This window comes from Podarcis gaigeae (genome assembly GCF_964106915.1).
Source record: "Podarcis gaigeae genome assembly, chromosome: 12".
Classification (NCBI taxonomy): domain Eukaryota; kingdom Metazoa; phylum Chordata; class Lepidosauria; order Squamata; family Lacertidae; genus Podarcis; species Podarcis gaigeae.
Window position 1 is genome coordinate 30,356,844 of NC_139688.1, and position 16,543 is coordinate 30,373,386.

Consider the following 16,543-nt stretch of genomic DNA (forward strand, 5'->3'; position numbering starts at 1 on the left):
CCACAGAGAACAAAGGGATGTAAATGAAGCTCTCCTGAGGAGAGAGTAAACAGCCAGAGGCCAATGAAGGCTGGAATGCAGGCTGTGGAGAGGGAGAGACCTTTGCTTCTAGGTCTGTTTGGATTATTTCATGTTTTCTAAGATGCTGAGCCTGTGCTGGACAGCGCAAGACATTGTACGGCTATTTTGTGGTGCATCTTTGATGCTTATGTTCTTCTTTTAAAGAGTTCTGCTAGTAAAATTTGAATGATATTTTCAAGGGTCTGGACAATGCTTCATTTAGAACACAAGTTAGTTTTCATGAATTCATTCGCTTCAAACGGCATGATATTAATATCGGCAACAGGTTGTTTGTGACTGGGACCAGAAAAGGTTGCTGATCCCTCTCAATGACTGGCAGCTTCTCTTCAGGGTTTCAGACAAGGGTCTTTCCAGCTCTACGTGGACATACCAGGGATTAAACTTGCAATCTTCTGCATGAAAAGCAGGTGCTTTACGAAAGAATTAAGCTTCCTTTTATGGGATGTAAGAACCACTGCTATTCAGTAGTGACTGTGAGGAGGACCTGACCATCCCAGCAGCAGGTGTTGCTAAGAGGCAACAGAGGTGTTGTGCTGTATAGTTACACGAGCAGCTAAATATTTTGGTATTATTATTACTATTATTATTATTATACCACCCGTCAACTGAAGATCTCAGAGTGGTTCACAAGATAAAAATACAGGATAATTGCACAAAATAAATAGTTGAAACCAAAACAAAAAACAAAAAATACAAAACATTCAAAGGCCAATGAATATTAATCAGCCAAAGACCTGATAGAAGGGGAATGTTTTCGCCTGGCACCTCAAGATGTATAATGTAGGAGCCAGATTAACTTTCCTGGGGAGCACATTCCTCATATTGGGAGCCACTGCAGAAAAGGTCTGTGAAACTCAAATGTCTTATATTTAACCCCTCATACATTTACTGGTATATCTCTTCCCCAAGCCTATCAACATTTAGGTTGCAATCTCTTTGGGACAAAGACTTGTCCTTTTTTTTTAGTTCTTCATCCCTTGCTCTAAATAAACAAATCCATAAAAGTGTTCCCCCCTCATGCAAGATATTAGGACTAAGATATAAGTATGAAAACTACCCTGGTTTGGAAAAGGTGTAGAATGGCACTGGAGGCAGGAGTGGTGAGACTACATCTCTGTTCCCAGCTTCATTAGCTTTCCACTGCTCAAGTCAATAGGATATTCATTTCTTTTTGAAAACTGAAAACAAAGAGCAGCAAAACTGCCAAGGGTAATGCCCAGCTTTATCACCCATCGTCTGTAGAAATTATGCATAAAGCAGCTTTGCGTAATTATTGGAACTCTTAAAAGCATCCCACCACAGTAATATTTAGCAACCAGCCACAAATTAAATCAATTGTTCTTCCTTGTCACATTGATGAAGGGATTGTGGGCTCTGTTTTCATGACAAACACATCATTAGAGTACATACATTTAAACTGATTATATCATTCAGTGCAAGGGACACTAGGGTTAGGATGATATAAAAGCCCAAATCACACACAGTGCTTCCCAAATACCAGGCTTTGTGTGGTCTAATCAAGATTGCATCAAATGTTTTATTAGACACAGCCACCCAAGTCTAGCTGAAGCCAGATGATCTCTTATTATCAACCAGCAGTAAATTACATTCTTTTTTGGACTGAATTTCAATGAACTCATTTTTTAAAAAAATACTCAGATGCTACAAGTAGGTCAACTCATAAAAAAAACCTCCAAGGGGATCTCAGTATTCCACCCCCACCCTCACTTTGTAAAGGAACAACACACAAAGGAAATAAAGTAATAAATGTTACTGATAACATAAAAAAGCAGGTTATTTTCCCTGTGAAATAAACTACGATCACTAATGATAAAATGCAGCTAGCCTTGATGCATTGGAGAACCTGGTTGAACATTTAATTACAGGGCATAAATTTGATGCAAATGGTAAATGCCCTTCAGTTATCTTAGTTGAATGGGATTATCTAGTGAGTATACAAATGGTGTCCTACATTCCCTGAGTTATTGGTTGGTGTGTGTGTTAAAATAGAATCAAACGTTGTTACCATCTATGGTCTAAAGAGACTGTTGCTAGTAACATGACAGGAACCAAAACAGGAAGTACCTGCTCACTATGGCTGAAACCTCCTGTTTCAGAGGCCTTGTACTGCCATTGCCGCTAAGCCATGGTGATAACTATCTATCATCATGATCGATTATAGCTATGATCTGTTCTCCCATGATCAGCATGTGAACAGGACACAATCACAAAAGTGTGCATGCACACGAAAGCTTATACCAAGAACAAACTTAGTTGGTCTCTAAGGTAAAGGTAAAGGTAAAGGTACCCCTGCCCATACGGGCCAGTCGTGTCCGACTCTAGGGTTGTGCGCCCATCTCACTTAAGAGGCCAGGGGCCAGCGCTGTCCGAAGACACTTCCGGGTCACGTGGCCAGCGTGACAAGCTGCATCTGGCGAGCCAGCGCAGCACACGGAACGCCGTTTACCTTCCCGCTAGTAAGCGGTCCCTATTTATCTACTTGCACCCGGGGTGCTTTCAAACTGCTAGGTTGGCAGGCGCTGGGGCTGAACGACTGGAGCGCACCCTGCCACGGGGATTCGAACCACCGAGCATGCGATCGGCAAGTCCTAGGCGCTGAGGTTTTACCCACAGCGCCACCCGTGTCCCTAAGGTGCTACTGGACAAATACACACACACACACCGTATTTTTCGCTCTATAAGATGCACAAGACGCACCTAGTTTTTGGAGGAGGAAAACAAGAAAAAAAATATTCTGAATCTCAGAAGTCAGAACAACAAGAGGGATTGCTGCACAGTGAGAGCAGCAATCCCTCTTGCTGTTCTGGCTTCTGGGATAGCTGTGCAGCCTGCATTCACTCCATAAGATGCACACACATTTTTCCTTACTTTTTAGGAGGGAAAAAGTGAGTCTTATAGAGCAAAAAATACGGGGTGTGTGTGTGTGTGTGTGTGTGTGTGTGTGTGTGTATGTATGTATATATATTACTGTGTCAGACCAACACGGCTACCTACCTGACCCTTTAACCAGCCTCAACATAGTAGTGAATTGATACTTTCCTGATTATAAAGGATTGTATCCAACTACATTCTCCCCAGATTAGACCCAGTGAATTGAATGGACCTAAATGAGTGATGCCCATTAATTTCAATGGGCTCATTCTGTGTATGATCAACACTAGATACAACCCTAGATTTTATTATTATTTTGCAGTGCAGTATATAGTGAAACGCTATGTACTATCACTGTATTACTGCTAGCACCTTAGAGACCAACTAAGTTTGTTCTGGGTATAAGCTTTCATGTGCACGCACACTTCTTCAGATACATTACTAAAGAATATTACTGCTGCTGTTGTTTCTGTCTCTGTTAAAATAGAAGAAAAAGAAAAGCGTTCATCTTCAGTGTGCCAGTCGCCTATAAAATGCTACATACAGAGGCAACATTCTGCATTTTCTGGTTTAACAGTCAGTACTATTTTGGGGGCCTGACATATTATTTTTGGTAATGCCTGTGATTCGGATTGTATCACTATGATGTAGGAGTTAGGACATCGGGCACAGCTGGAATAAGTATGAGGTGATGAGGATAGGGCTCCACCTTTGCACCTGGGTAACAAGAAGTGGGACGCGGGTGGCGCTGTGGGTAAAACCTCAGTGCCTAGGACTTGCCGATCGCATGGTCGGCGGTTCGAATCCCCACGGCGGGGTGAGCTCCCATCTTTCGGTCCCAGCTCCTGCCCACCTAGCAGTTCGAAAGCACTCTTAAGTGCAAGTAGATAAATAGGTACCGCTTTATAGCGGGAAGGTAAACGGCGTTTCCGTGTGCTGCACTGGTGCTGGCTCGCCAGAGCAGCTTCGTCGCGCTGGCCACGTGACCCGGAAGTGTCTGCAGACAGTGCTGGCTCCCGGCCTCTAGAGTGAGATGAGCGCACAACCCTAGAGTCTGTCAAGACTGGCCTGTACGGGCAAGGGTACCTTTACCCTTTACCTTAACAAGAAGTCAGAAAAGATGGAGGGCTGAAAGAGGATAGGAAGGCATGAATGGATCTTTAAATCTCTAGGGTACCCATGAATAGGGAAGGAAGAAGCAAAGACATACTGAACTGCATTTCAGTCTTGTCACATGCAAGCACTGAACTATATTAGGATAGATTGTGTCCTTAGAGAGTTTCAGGAGTGTTCATGTTCACAATGAACCTGTGCATTTGGTGAATGCTTGAGGGAGCAATAAGATCATGTATATGTTCACCATTCATGTGAAGGGGACTAATGATTTTCTGCTTGCATTGAGGCACACTTCACACTAACAGTGAACACTCAGCTATCACAACACAAGAGGAGTATTGGGCGAGTGATTAGTGGGTGCAATCTCTTCCTCCCTTCATGCATTTGCCAAATGAGTGGATGGAGTTTGTCTGAACACCCCTTTTACAGTGACAGTTCCAAGATCAAGGCTTCAGTGTTGGGAAAGCTTACTTTTCATTTTCTGGAAGTGGACAAAGGTTGTCAGACCATAAACTGGGCACATTGTGTATTGAATCTATAGGTCTATAGAGTAGAGCCATTAAAATGAATGTGCCTAAATTAGTTATGCAGATTTTCAGTGCATTTACTCTGTGTAGAATAGAATTTGATACAACATGTCAAACTATTTTGATAACTCTAATTTCTGATTGTTGAGAGGTTAATTGTATATTGAATGGAAGAACATATGCATGTGTTTATTTTTCATTTTATTTATATAATTTATAGACTGTCCTTCATCCAAAATTAGCAGTAGCAGCAGCATCTCAGGGCAGCATATCTAAAAATCTCAATTAAAATACAGAACGCAATCCACATAAAAGCAAATAAATTAAAACATTCCATAGTTATATTCATGTTAACAGTTTTTTAAAAAACCCACCTTGGAAATATCTAAGAGCCATTTCGTATAAAACCTAATGTAGGTTTGCAGGAGATATCTGGCATAACTATTTGCACAAATGTTATATGGCCAGATTTACATCACTCATTTCATGCCAGTTAAATCTTTAGGTGCTAAGGCACTTTTACTGGTTGTGCACAATTGCACATCCCAGACACAGATTAGTCAGGTAATACAACTTGTCTCACAATCTCCCCCACATATAGACCATTATCATTCAGCTTGACACATCTAATTTGTTATATTTTTATAGATGTTTCAGTGTCATTCATGTGGTGAGCTTCATCAAAAAAAGGGAATAAAACTATGTGATCACATTAATTATAATTAGCACTGCTCCAGTGAAAGTATCTAGGCAAAACAGGTAGAAAGAGCGCCAGCCTTTACTTATATCAGTGCTTCCTGCTGCGTTAACTCATCCACCAGAACTGGCCCATTTCCCTGCGGTTATGTAGGACGAGCTATTCTGAGATATTCTTTGGGCTTGAGTCTATTGGCTCAATCTTCTTCCTTTGTCTGGGGTGATCATCATATTGAATAAGAGCGGGGCGGGGGAAGGATCTGTCACCCACAATATATTGTCGGACTGCGACTGCCGCCATCCCTGACCATTGGCCATGCTGGCAGGGGCTGAAGGGAGATGGAGTCCAACAGCATCCAGAAGTGGATTAAAAGTGGGAGCTAGCTGGGGGCAGATCAATGTTGGTGGGGCAGTGCCTGCCAGCCATGGTCTCTACAATTGCACCACTCCCCCATGTTTTTCAAATCTTTTCCCTCAGTCCTGTCTGGACGATTCTGGCTGCTGATCAATGGCTGGGCCATGTTTGAAGCCTTGTTAAATAAAACCCTGAACAACAAGGATCAGGTTGCCTAATAGAATGTCATACACCTGTATGGTTCCTTAGGCCATCTGAGGAGATGTTGCTCATGGCATCACATCCTACAGAACATCGTAAGAATGCTGTTGCATTCCAGCTCTCATCATCCCAAGTCAGCATGGCTGAAGGTTGTGGAAGATGTGAGTAATAGCCCACAACATTTCAGGTCCACAGCGCCTCCCCCCCCCCCCCCAGTTTATGTTATGTACCTTGTTAATATCCCTAACATTGTAAACCAATCTTTCTTTTAGTGTGGTGGCACCCAGCCTTTGGAACTCCCTGATGCCTTCACTGGGTTCAGCTACATTGGCAAAGAAAAAGCACTTTATATGTGTTGCATATGCATTATAACTCCAGATGGCGCTGTGGAGTTCTGTTTTTGCCTATTTCTCATACAAAGTTTACAACATGTTTAAGTGAAAAACTTCTCTGATGTATCTAGATCCAGCCACTGTACTCTTTTTGGCAGTTGCTAAAAACATTTTTGTTTCAATGTGCCTTCCCAGATATCTAGAATGCTTATGGGTTTTCAATTTATTCCTGGTTTTAATTGTCTGAATGTTATAATTGTTTTTACTAATAATCTTACTGTTTTATTCTTTTTGTAAACTACTTTGAGTTTTTTTGGGGTTTTTTACAATCACGTGGTGTATAAATTTTATGAAATAAATAAAAGAAATAATTTTTCTGAGGACCTCTTAAAATCAGTGCAGAACTCACATTTATCATTTCTGGAATGAAGTTACGTTTGGTATGCAAAAGTACACAAAGTGTTAGAAGGGTATTTTTGGATTTATTTAGAAGGATGTTTTTCGTTAGAAATTTTGAATTGAAAATCATGCAAGGTGACAGTCTTCTCTGGAATATCTGATGACTTCTAGTGAACTAGGCATCATCATCATCATCATCTTGTAACTAACTTTGGTGTGATGTATAAGGTAGGAGCCTACTGGTCCAATTCGAGAAAGTCTGTCCTACCTCCAACCATACTGAAGTGGAAAATTATATTTTGAGGTTCGCTAGAGGAAGAGGTGTGTGCATATTATGGTTATGATCAACTTTTAAAATAAAATATTTGTTTTAGCCAAAGTGAGTATCTGAGATACAGAATAATTTCACTGAGGATTGAGAGTAAAACTTGGAATAAAATGATAATCACTTCCTATAGCCCTAACCGCATGAAAAGAATGTGACCTTGGATGCATTTAATTCTTGAGTTAAGCCTTCTTTTGTCATAAAGGGCTTGATGCTTTCTGAAGTAATTTTGATGCAAACTGAAGTCCTGCAAATGCATTAGCCGACAACAAATTCTTGAGCTGAGGTTATTTTATTGACATCCGTTCTCATTCTCTAATGGTATTTTTTCGATTCACTCTGATTCCTTTTTTGTGATTTATATAACTGTTCCACAGTGATGAGTTTATTCCAGTGATCCCCCTTTCCTCTCAATGCCACCCAATCTGATGCATTAGAGAAGAAAGCAAACTCCAGTTTAATGAAGTGACCTTAAAAAATTTAATCCACAAAGGGTTTTTATTTTCCCTCCCTCTCTCCTTCTTTTATAACGTTTATGAATATATTTCCTGGCTGATGAGATCAATTGTCAATGACAGGAAAGTGAGGATGTTCAACATCCATAGAACTTGGATGGAAAGGAAGCACGACATCTCCTCAAGGTGATGGAGAGAAGCAGTAGCCGGCCACGTGAGAATCATAGAATCATAGAGTTGGAAGGGACCACGAGGGTCATCTAGTTCAACCCCCTGCAATGCAGGAACCCAACATGGAGCACAAATTCCTGACCATGAGATTAAGAGTCTCATGTTCTACCGACTGAGCTATTCCAGCTGCCTTCCCAATGCTGCATGTTGGTGCCAGTTACCAAAAGGGAATATCCAAGGCCTTAGCTTGGCTCCACTGCTGCACACCTGCACTGTGTCTCCTGCTGTCAGGGGCAGGACTGAGGAGGAATGGTGGCAACTGCCCCCCTCTTCTCCTGAACCTTGCCGAAAACAGGACGACAGTATAGATTTAGAATAGTGGTTTGCAGAAGGGCAGAGTTCAGAGGCTGCAGAGGGGAGAAGCTGGGAAATATTGGGAGAAGAACAGCAGGAAGAAGAAGAAGAAGCACCACCAGGGGAAAGACAGACTCAGTGTCCTTAGAAAGCATTCCTGACCCCCCCCCCTCCCAGGACCAGATGGGCATTAAGGGTAGGAGAACAAAGAGCTCAGAGGCAGAAAGCTCAGATTAGCTGATGCAGGAATGATGTAGGGGGTGGGACTTTACTTCCCAGTATTCAGGGAAGGCTGCATTCCTCTGTTGCTCTCTGAGAATTATTGAATAAATTGACTGGTAAGAACTTTTATCGTTTCTTTGATTCTTGGCTACCACTGTGGGAGGGATCTGATTCCCCGAAGCCTGGCACCTGCGGCCTTGCTTCTCCCACTCTCAGTAACCAGCAGTGACTTGTGGAAGTCATGAGAGCAAGGCAGTCCACTGCCCCCAACCATGCAGGCCCACCAGTCCCTAACGGAAAGAAGCATAACCTGATTTATTCTCCCTGGGGAAAGGACGTTTTTGCCATCTTAAAAGGCTGAGAATCAGAATTTGCTCACTTATTTATTTAATAAGATTTCTATTTATTTATTTAATAAGATTTCTATACCGCTTCGTCATCAAGAGCCGCTGAGAGGTATACATGAAACAAGAGAAAATGCTCATTAAGAAATACCAGTGAAATCAATTTAGGCCTATTAACATAGATTGCAAAAATAAACTTCCCCAAAAAGCCTGAGCTTATGAATCACTGAGCTCTACACACTTGGAAAGCCTATTGAAACCTTTGTTCTGAATGCACGTAGAGGAGAAGGAAAGCTGGCCTGGATGCGGACACCGGTGGGGCGTTTGGCTCTGCTACCTTTATGTCAGGTATTTAACCTTCATCCTAATAACGCCCGAATAGGACTAAACTGAAGAGCTTGTATCCAGCAACATGCTTAGGCTGATGTATTCTGTCTGGGCTGTGTTGCCTCCAGTGATGCAAAACATCCATAAACTAGATTTAAGGGCTTATGCGAACTGGATTTGCAACTACTTTACATTCAAAAGGATGCAATCAGTATGTATGAATGAGCCTCAGGAAGGAGAGTGATATCTTTCTAATTTCTCCAGACAGATTTTTCTTTCTTTTTTCAGCTGGAGCAAGGACCTCTCTCTACAAAAACACAGAAGCAAGTATTATTGAATTCTTCTCTGTTGTTCAAACTATGACTGGCTACCAAATTAGTATCAGTGTTTGATTATTACTGTCTCATTCTGCTTTCCTCCCCCGCCCCATATCCTGTACATTGGACCATCCATTTCCTATATGATTGGCTTCCCTGTGTTAAAAGGTTTTACAGCTTAGCAATACTTAGTTCACCTGGGATATCTTTTTCACTTTGAATCTCAAACAGATGCACAAAATTTTTGCAGCGACTGCAGATGATACTGAAATTTGGACTAGGAGCGCCCTCTAACAAAGTTTATTCTGGGACTTTTAGATCAGGACTTATCAGTGTAGCACCCATGGGTGCAATGGCACCCTTGAGATATTCCCCTGGTGCCCATGAAGCCCCTGAGCATCCACTTCACCAGCTTTGCATTGTGTTAGGCTTTTCTTCATTGAAAAATACACAGAGCTGAAGGAGGAAGTTAGGGGAGTGACATTCTTTGTCAACTCCTTTTTCAGCTTTGTAGAGAATTGTAGAATTGGAAGGGACCCCAAAGGTCATCTCCTGCAATGCAGGAATCTCAAGTTGTGATCCCTCATACAATCTGAAACCATACCAGGCCCTGCTTAGCTTTTCAAATATGCTCAGGTTAATTCTACTGGGTCCATTCTTTACTCAGATCCCTTGGAAGAGTGCATGTGATTTCTGTCTCTCTGGGGGAGGGCTGATCTGGGTGTTGTAATTGCAGACTCCTGTACACAGTGGAAGGATGAGCAGTACATGCCACATGCTTAACTTTACTTTATTTACACTTCAATGCTGAGAGATTACAAGCATGCATCTTGCTTCTGCGAGAGCAGAGAAGCAACTCCTTCTCCTCGGAAACAAAGAACACCGAGAGAACTGTGAAAAACAGGAAACCAGTGTACGTCACATCCAGTCTCCCATTCCCGTGGGAAACCCAACAGTACTTCTGACTGTGGAATGCAAAACATTGTCCCGTGACAAGCACTTCGCTGCACAGTGAAGGAAGCAGAAACCAACACGGGGGGGGGGGGGCAAAGAAGTGACCAGATGGGGTGGTGCCCACAGTACTCACTCAAAATTTCCAAAAGTGCCCATGGACCTGAAAAGGCTAGTGACTCCTGATTTTGATGGGTGAGTTTTGTTTTCTTTAGGTCCAAGTAGCTTTTGCAAGGATAGTCAGTATGATACCCTCCAGATGATAAAGGTAAAGGCAAAGGGACCCCTGACCATTAGGTCCAGTCGTGACCGACTCTGGGGTTGAGGCACTCATCTCGCTTTATTGACCGAGGGAGCTGGCATACAGCTTCCGGGTCATGTGGCCAGCATGACTAAGCCGCTTCTGGTGAACCAGAGCAGCGCACGGAAACGCTGTCTACCTTCCCGCCGGAGCGGTACCTATTTATCTACTTGCACTTTGACGTGCTTTCGAACTGCTAGGTTGGCAGGAGCTGGGACCGAGCCACAGGAGCTCACCCCATCACGGGGATTCGAACCGCCAGCCTGATGATGATGCTGAACCACAAATCCCATCATCGTCTGCTGACCTTTGTCAGAGAAGGATGTAAAGAACCAGCAGGCATGTGTGAACTCACAAGAGGATTTCTCTAGCAATATAGTAATGTTTTGATGTTTCACGGGGCAATACAGGCCCAGGACATCACAAACATATTCACTGGTCCCAGGCATCTGGCTTTGGACCTGAAAGAGCAAGGGAAGGTTTGGGTGCATTGAGGGTAAATGGTAAGCAAGCACAATTTGTGACATTGCACAACATTGTTGCTGATTATGGGGGCATGTCTCTTTAGGCATCAGCCTTAGTTTCCAAATTTGTGGGGCTGAGCCTTCAACTGGCTTATTTTTTATCATTTAGTTGAAATACTCCCCTATATGTTTCTACAGCAATGACCCACAAGTACATACATGTACTATGGATAATGGAAGCTTCCCAACTATAGCAAGGAAAAAGTAAATGAGCTCTGTGATAGAGGAAGTATCTGCATTGTACATGTCCCCTGGAATCATGTGTGTCCAATTAATAATAAAACTCATTTATCTTCATGTCAGTATTGTAGAGTTAATATATCTGCAGATGGGCAAGCTGTGTTCTACTCTGTCTCATTCATCATCAGCAAAATTACTGGTTTACGTCCAATTCCAAAATCTTTATTGTTCAATTTGATAGCAGAAGTGTGTGTGTGTGTGTGTGTATCAGCTTCAGCCAATTTTGAGCTGACTGAAGCCGATACATAGTTTTGTTTGTGTAGACATTCACAAATTCCAGAAATAATAGGTCCAGTCACACAATATGTGGCAGAGGGAGCTGGATTTACTTTGGAGTGTGGGTGAAATGCCCCGATTTGTGAAATCCGTTCATAAATGTAAATACAAATCACGTCTAGATGATTATGTCTTCAATGCTACTTCTAAAGTGGATCAGGCCCTCCATGCTTCCTCCTTGGAGTCAAACAGGGATGTTTGAATCTGTCTTTTTCTGGTCCGTGTCAATTTTACATCATGTCAGGGGTACCTCAGTCCCATCAACATTGAGCATGACAGCCCCAGACTTAAGTGGGGCAGAACATACATGGCACAGATGAAATTTGGCACAGATGATCTACCAGATAAGGTTTATGAATATGCCAAATTTCAAAGTGATCCAAAATAAAATGCCACAGGAAAAGCAAGTTTAAGAGTGCTGAAAATGAACACACGGGTCTATTTTTCTTGAGATTTTCTCCAGGCATATCATTTATATTTTTCAAATTAGGATGGCAAACTACTGATGTCCATTATTCTGGCTTGTCGAGGAACACGTGCTTTCCCTGATTTGGCAAAGTTCTGAGCAATGGTTCAAAGGTGGCTAAGGTTTTCCTACCCATTAAAGTCTATGGAAGACAAGTACTGGCATAGAGTGCGGGGCATGACAAGAACAGAAACTGAAGCCAAAGATCCTGCCAGGAGTGGAGTGCTTGCAGAGAGAGCCACCTAGTGGGTGCTATTTGCCGGCTTTTTTTTTAGTTCCGGTATATAACAATATACTGCAGTTGTTAGACAGCAACTCACTAACCATTTTCCTGCCTGTGGGAGAATATGGAAACCCGGGGAACTGCTATGAGGAACTCCACACCCCAAACTCATGCACCCCCCTGCAAAATCATGGACCTCACTATACACTGCATTACTTCATCATTCCTCAAATACAGAGTGCATTCCATGTATGAATCCATTTAAGAACAGGTTCCTTCTCCATCCCTACTGTCTGGCTAAGAAGTTGCTACCCTGAGACAATGTCTAGCATGTTTTCGGAAGGACCAGTGACAGGGTAAAACACAAAGCTAGTATACAAGAGGGGAAGGGTTGGAAATGACCCTGTTTGTGGATTTTCTTGCAACTGGCCCAAGCAACCCTTCTACTCACTGCCCAGGATCTTGGAATCCTAGGACTGGAATGGTGCCTTTGGCAATATGACGTACTGGAGGTCCTTTTTGGGGAATAGGCAGTGGCATGGGATGTTGGAGAATTCTGACCAAAAACAGAAACAGGAGCAGATATTGCCGATGTTTCTTTATTTGTCCCATGGACGGCAGCCCAGTGAATATGATCAGTATTTGCTGCTGCTGCTGCTTTCAGTCTGCAAATGACATGTAATTCTTTGTATTTGCCTTCATTTGAATTCTGATTCTTTTGAAAGGAAGGACTGCAATAACATCATGGCAACATAACTTACATAACCGACATAATTCTGTGAATCCCGTCAGGTTACGTAATTTCACCATGGTGAACAGTGAGCTGGATAATATAGTGTTCGGCAGAAGATGAACTGAAGCAGGAAAGAAACAGTGCTGCTTGCAACAGAATAGAACAAAGAAGGATGCCTTCTTACATCCCTAATCCTGGGCTCCGAATCTCTCCCAACCACCCTAGAAAAACTTGATTATGTGAAGTGAAAATAGCTGATTATCTGGGCTATAACATAGTGGCCTCTTTGTTAGTAATGCACAATAAAAGTTATGATACATGGAGCCATTGAATTATTTTCTGTTTGGCAATTGGACTGGACCCAATACATCCCTTGGGTATTTACTTATTAGCTTTCTTAGGTATTTATTAGATTTTTTTAACCAAAAAACCCCAAAACCATAAACGCAAGCTTAGCTGCAAGGTCACAAATCAACAAAATAATGAAAATGGAATGAAAGTATTTTACAGTACTCACTTAAAGCCATAGCCAACTGAAATGAATATTAAAGAATAAATCATAAACTCAAATATATGTAATCCTTCTCTGCTCTGAAGTAAAGCAGAACAGTTCTATTTACTCTACAAAATACTTAACTTTCTTTATAATGAGAATTTCATTCTCATTGCAAAATAATATTTTTATAATCCTAACAAATATTTCAAACGAGAACCCAAAAATTGTACATAAGCGCTAAGCTCATCAGAATGTAATTTAGGCCACAGACAGAGATTGAAATATATTATTATTAGTATTACTATTTTAGGTATAAAATATGACATCTGGCCTAAACATATCTCTGGAACAGAACTGAACAGTGCATACCTCTTCATTTTGTATCAGCCCGCATCTATATTTGATTTGAAATTGATTTTATATATGCAATTGTTATTGTCTTTATATAGAAACTGATGAAACTGTTTTAATTGTTTTACACATGGGCATATATTTTGATATGTCATTTCATTCTGGAACATATATTTTTAACTGCTATATTATATCTTTATTTTGTTTTTGTTTTTTTAAGGCTAACTTATTTTTACCCCTTTTGCTGAAAAAATTAATGTATATTTTGTTTTAATGCAAACTGCTTGGGTTTTTTTACAATTAAGCAACATGCAAAAATCTGTTAAATAAATATGAAACTTTTGGCATTCTTTACACTAATGTTCTTTATTGTTAAATCACTTCAAGATATGTTATAGGTTTGCCAAGGCTATCAAAGGGAGGTGAAGGTAATGCCAGAGACCTTTTGTGTCTGGACTCATCGCTAGCTGAGAACTGTCTCTCTTCGGCACCATTTTCTCTATTGAATGTTTATTGTTATTTCTATTGCATTTTAATTGCTGTGAGACACTATGGGAATCTGCAAAACGTGGGATTAAAAATGCATGCATGCATTATGCTACTAAAGAGAGATTTTGCAGGCCTACCTTAAATTTCCTTGGAAGCAAAGAGCTGAAATGATAATGGGATTAAAGTTTAGGTTGCAAAGCTATACCCAGTCCTGTTATGAGAAAGGCCCATTAAACTCAGCAGCACTTACTTCTGAATAGACCTGCCTGGGATTGGGCTGCGCTTTCTGTTAAAGATAGGGAACTACAACATGAAATGTCTCCTTAACAACAGTGACCATAGCTCTCAAACATTTTGCTATACCGTACATTGTTAAAAGGAAATAAATAAATAAATAATTTCCAATACGCCCAAAATGCACACAAAGCTAAGACCGAAATGTTAAGCCAGTTAACTTACTAGTATAGTTCATGTATCACGACCAAAGACAATTTCAGTACAATTTAAAGTTCATGTAACTAAAGGACAATTCTTTCCAAGTCAATGTGTTTAAGGAGCGGGTTGCATAGTACAGACAACTTCATTGCACTAATTACGTTATTTGTGTGGATAATTAAATATCTTGTTATCTGCCATCATGTAGGTAAAGAAGAAGAAGAAGAAAATATAGGAAGCTGCCTTGTACTAAGTCAGATCAGTGCTATTTTTCCAGGGGGGGAAAGAGGTGCCAGAACTCGCCATGAACCCTGCTCTCTTATAACGGTAATGACGTCCATCTGGCAGGTGTTGGAACTGAGTTCTGGTGAGTTCCGGCTGAAAAAAAGCCTTGGTTCAGATCATTGGTCTCCAGGCAGGCAGGAGATCTCTGTGGTTTTGTTTTATGAAAGGTTCAATCTATTTTATTAAAGGTTTTCAGCACATAATACAATGAAAACCAAATAAAGCTAATATCTAAAGAGAGCAAAATACCAATAATAAAAAGGAAAAGAAAAGAGGAGGGGGGAAAGAGAAAAGAAACACATCCACACAAACACAAAAAATGCTATTCTATCGACCTTCTATCTGAATCTTCAATTCACAGAGATTTGTTTTCAGATCTCCAGGGGTTCAGACAGGATTCTCTCCCAACTGCAGTTCGATATGCCAGGGATGGAGCCTAGGACCTCCTGCTTACAGCTCAGAAGGAGATGGGGAAGAATAAGATACTAGAAGATAGACATGTTGTTGTTTAGTCATTTAGTCATGTCCGACTCTTCGTGACCCCATGGACCAGAGCATGCCAGGCACTCCTGTCTTCCACTGCCTCACACAGTTTGGTCAAACTCATGCTGGTAGCTTCGAGAACACCGTCCAACCATCTCGTCCTCTGTTGTCCCCTTCTCTTTGTGCTCCCCATCTTTTCAACATCAGGGTATTTTCCAGGGAGTCTTCTCTTCTCATGAGGTGGCCAAAGTATTGGAGCCTCAGCTTCAGGATCTGTCCTTCCAGTGAGCACTCGGGGCTGATTTCCTTCAGAATGGAGAGGTTTGATCTTCTTGCAGTCCATGGGACTCTCAAGAGTCTCCTCCAGCACCATAATTCAAAAGCATCAATTCTTCGGCCATCAGCCTTCTTTATGGTTCAGCTCTCACTTCCATAGACATATCAATGTGATTAATCAAATAATCAAACAATTGCTCTGATGGCACCAAACTTTGGGAGCTTACAAGGCACTCTTGTTTTCCCAAGCATGTTTAGGAGATAAAAAACAGTGCATCTGAACCACGTCCAGGAAGCTGTGTTCGTTTTCAACATGGATCTTTTATTATGAGAGATTTTTAATGCATTATTTATTACATTTTTAAAACAACTTGAACATTTTAAAAATGTGCCTGTAGTTTTGCAACAGCATTAACAGTCAGATCCTAGGGATGATTAGATAACCTGCATAAGTTAATTTCTAGACTGCTTAGCTTTCGAAAATGAATGCTTACCATGCTTGTTCATTTCAAACAGATGAGAACACAGAATTTGCTATAGATCTTGTGCAAGACTTGCCATTGATTTCTCAAGGATAACTGCACCTAGGGACCTAGTTAATATGTTCCAGTTTGGAGGTAGAAAGAGGTTTCCATCTACAGCCCTTTAGACTGAAACTATAGCAATCCTACCGAGATCTTATGGGTCACCTGATGTTCACCTTACACTTTACTCCTAAGCTTGTCAAACTCAGCTGTATTTAAAGATATTAGTAGTGCCGAGATATTTTGATAAATTTCAGGAAACTGTATATTTTGTCGAATGAACCCAAAATTTTATTCACTGTTCATTTTCATCTTCTGAGAATCCAAAATAAGAATAAAAGCAGAATATGCAGTCACACGGTTCATCTACTAAAGA